Raw genomic sequence first — 4,526 nt, forward strand, 5'->3', positions numbered from 1 at the left:
CAGACATCTTTGTCATCAATCTTCCAATCTTGTTCTTTGCAACTCCCTTACAGGATATTCAACCTTTTAGCTACTGCTCACGGATTAGTTTAGACTCCTGCTTCAAGCCATCTCTCCCTTCACATACTTTTCAGTCAAATTTCCCCTCTGAATTTCTGCCTGATGGGAGAATTTCCTTTTACTCACTGACTTACAGGACCACCCATGAGTAGGGCTGTACAGAAGCAACTTCTAGCAGGTGCTAGCATGTAGGATGGATTCCTATTTAATCAAAGCTTGTACATTTTCTTCCTTTGTTAAGGGATCACAAGGCAATCCCCATGAAATTACAGAAATTGCAGTTGTAGGTGAGAGAGCCAATCTCAGCAACCCCCCAGAAGGGAACCATGGAAATTAATACCTTCATCTCATTCATCTCCTGCCCCCTAATGTCCTGTCAGTGTCTTACCAACCAGAAGCCAAAGGGCAAAGAAGCCTGGCTGATATGCAGACAGAGGTCAGCAACCCAGAACACAGAATTGGCCAGAGATGACGCAGTCAGGTCTGGGATCTGAACAAAAGATGCTCAGCACAAGTGCCATCAACAAAGCCTCACAGTCCAACAGTAGATTTAATTTTATAATTTAAAACACTTTAGGATATTTGAGAAGATTTATTTTTCTCCTCACACTTAGTCTAGTATTATTTTACTGATAATTGTTAATTACAGATTTTAGTGAAGGATTTGTTTTTTACTTCCAACAGAGACTCATACATAACCACCCACCTAGTAATACTTGCCTCACCTTTTCTGTGACAAATATTAATTAATAGATTTGGAGCATACTAGTTATCTTATACAGCTTCATAATAAATAAAATGTTACATTCAGGAAAAAAAATTAAATATATATCCATTTCCTCAACTAGATGAACAATGAATATATTGCTATTTTCTTCTTGGCCAAAGTGGTTATATTTTTGCAAACTTGGTGAATTATACCTGTGATGATATAGTGATTCTGACAGCTTGTGATTTTCTCTCTTAAGAACAATTCATAATGAAGGTTGAGTTATATTAAGGGATTCTTTGAGATGGCTATTGTTCCATTTGAGATGGCCTTTTCCAAAGGGCATCTCCAAGCATCCAGCAGCCCAAATCTGTGCTTTTGTTTCCAAAGAATTCATGATTTTTTCCAGTTTTATTATTTATTTTTTGGCAGTGTGGGGAGAAATAGGGTGATGAGGAGACTTCTTTTTTAAAGCTGAACTAAAGCTATTACTAAAGGCATTGCAAGATAAAGGTCTTTTAAGTAGTTTTTCTGAGGAAGCTTATTCTTAATGCAGAAGGAAATAATTTCTTATTTCAGCACCATTTTATTACCTTAGTGAACAATTTAGAAGTTGGGCCAATTGTTTCCAGGAAACATTTGTGACTGTCACATGTGCCAAAAACATCTTACTGTATACAGGAATAGTATGGACTTAATGGATGTAGAGAATGTTTTGTAAAGATGACTGTGAGAGGAAAGGTAAAAATTTTTTATATTAACACAGGATTTTCTTTTTCCTAAAAAAGACTTAAGGACCTTGCTACTTGTCCTTGATCAGATACTAAATGGTTTTTGTTTGTTTGTTTGTTTGTTTTGTCTGTAAATTATAATGAACTTCCTGTGGGTAACTTTCCTGCTAGAACAACCATAATTCTTTATGGCTACTCTTGTACCTGCTTGTATGTACATTAAGAAACTTTCTTTCCTCCATGAACTCCCCTTGACTCTGTTTCCTTCTTTTTCATACCCCAAAATCTACTGACTTCACTTTGGACCTATCATTGTAAAAGCCAGTTTATATTCATGTTCACTGAAGCCAGATTTTTGGTTAGTGCGTAGCTGGAATTACCTTACCATATAATGTTGAACTGATTTAGAAGATACGGACCATGCAAAAAAAAAAAAAGAAAAAATGTAAAAGGACCTCTAATGTAAAGACCACTGCTAATCCTCATAGGTGGTATATGCATATACATTGTGCAACTTTTTTTTTTTACAGAAATGGGCTTATTTTAGAACATTGTTTTATGATCTCTTTTTTTCCGTAGTGTAAATGAATATCTTGCACATCATTAAACATTCTTGTATAGCATAATTTTAATTACTGCATAGTTTTATTGTATGGACATCGCACAATTTATGTAGTATCACAATACACACACACATATATATATATGCACACAAACATATATATGGGGAGACAGTACTGTATATACACTTATGTTTGCATGCATGTACAAACACACATGCATGCCTACACTACTTTAATCACCCATGCAGGTAAACCTTTGGGCAGATCCATATTTGTTTCCTTAGGATATATTTTTTTGAAAAGAATTACTGAGTCATAATTTATAAGGTATGTTTCATTTTCTTGCATAGAATATTATAGGAAGGTGTGACATGGGCACCCACTGTAATATATATGGGGATTGGCATACAGCATTCCATTTAAACAATACTGTGAAGTTATTTAAGTTTTATTTAAAAAAGAAATTATGATTAAGAACGTCAGGTTCATTAGTGTAGGGCTAATAGCTGACAATATTTAAGCAGCTCTAGTTTGTGTTGAAGTTTTATTGAGAATCACTTGTAGTACTTATACAAACTATTGTTTTTATTAAAATTTACTATTGGGGCATTGAAATAGATTAATCATGTACTCTTTTCATGTAAATGATAGTTTCTTTAACTTTCCACCTAGGATCTGATTTGTGATCCGACTAAATCCCTTAAAGCCAAAAGCTCCGCATATTTTGTGTGCTGCTATGGTAAAATTTTTTGAGTTTGTAGTAACATATGTAAGTTTATTTATAATGTATATACATATATTATGTTATTATCAAGCTGAATATTAAATACTAGTGAGGACAAATATTAAATACTAGTGAGGAAGTACAGGTTTTACTTATTTTTCTATACCACAATGGACAATTTTATGCATTCTGAGATAGGGAAAACCCATTTTGAAAACCTTTATTTTAATTACTCTGATCATCAGTCTTTTATTTTCTTTATTTTTTATTTTTTTTGTCTTTTTCGTGACGGGTAAGGGGATCGCAACCCTTGGCGTGGTGTCGCCCACAACCACGCTCAGCCAGTGAGCGTACCAGCCATTCCTATATAGGATCTGAACCCGCGGCGGGACTCCCAGCACTGCACTCTCCTGAGTGCGCCACGGGCTCGGCCCAGTCTTTTAATAGTAGATCTAGATTGTCTCAAAGTTTCCTTCTACTTTTTAAAATTTACTTACTGATAAAATGAATAGCACCAGAAACTGGGACGCGTTGAGGCAGAATGCCGTGGAGAGGCTCAGAGTCTAAACAGAGAATGAACAAAGTACATTAATAAGAATAACACTGTCCAGTATAACAGACCAATGTTATAACCAATTTTATACAATTTATCTGTTTAAACAATGTTATAACCAGTGTTGTAACAGACAAATACCAGTATCAGGTGTAAAAGAAATTCCAATGGCATAGCAAAACAGAGTGGTTTTATTTTGTTTTGTTTTCTCATGTCATTTATGCAGTGGGTGCTCCTGATGAGTAAGTGGCTCTCCTCCAAGTCACCCCAAGGGGGTGATTCAGATCCCAGGTTACTGCCGTCTAGTGATGGCTATGCTGTTTTCAACACATGGCTTCCAAATTTGCTACAGCAGGGAAAAGTACATGGAGAATCACACATGAAAAGTTTTTATGAGCCAGGCCTGGAATTGGCACATACCATTTCTATCCTCAATTCAGCACTACACCTAACTTCAGGGGAGGTCTGGAAATGTATAGCTGTGTGTCCAGGAGGAAGAGAAAATAGGTTAGTTCAATAGTTAGATTATCTGACATAACATGTAAGCATGTAGTGGTAGTGTACTATTATGAAAGGTGTAATGGAATAAAGTAAAAGAGGTGTAAAATCATGGAGGAGAGAATTATTACCTAATCTGAAAGTCGAAATTGGCCTTTAAGAGATGAACAGCAATTATTTGCATAATCAGAGATGGAAGAAACTTTCTGGTAAAAGGAAAGTGAAAAAGATGAGAAAAAGAGTAATTCTAATAAAGCATGGTTCATCTGCAATTCCCCCATTAAACTTCCACCACTTTTTCAGAAGAAATTTTCAGACCAATTTGCAAAGATGTATGCATAAGGAAGGATATTAATTGGAGCATTGTTTATAATAGAGATGATTATAAACAATATAAATGTTCAATAAAAAAAGAATTGGTTAAATAAATTATGGTATATACAAACTTTGGCATATTTTGCAGCCAATGGAAAGTACATATGTATTTACATATTTATTTGGAAAGATTTTTACAATTGCTTTTTAAATGATAAAAACTATCATGTACAATAATGATAAAGGAAATGACAAAATTCAGCATGTATGAATGATCTATTTTAAATACATTAGTGTATTTATGCATAGATTCATGTTGACTATTCATTAAAGTAATTTCATTGATTTTTCACTATTTTAGTAGTGATTTTTT

This window comes from Galeopterus variegatus, unplaced genomic scaffold (assembly GCF_000696425.1).
Source record: "Galeopterus variegatus unplaced genomic scaffold, G_variegatus-3.0.2 Scaffold3243, whole genome shotgun sequence".
Taxonomy (NCBI): Eukaryota; Metazoa; Chordata; class Mammalia; order Dermoptera; family Cynocephalidae; genus Galeopterus; species Galeopterus variegatus.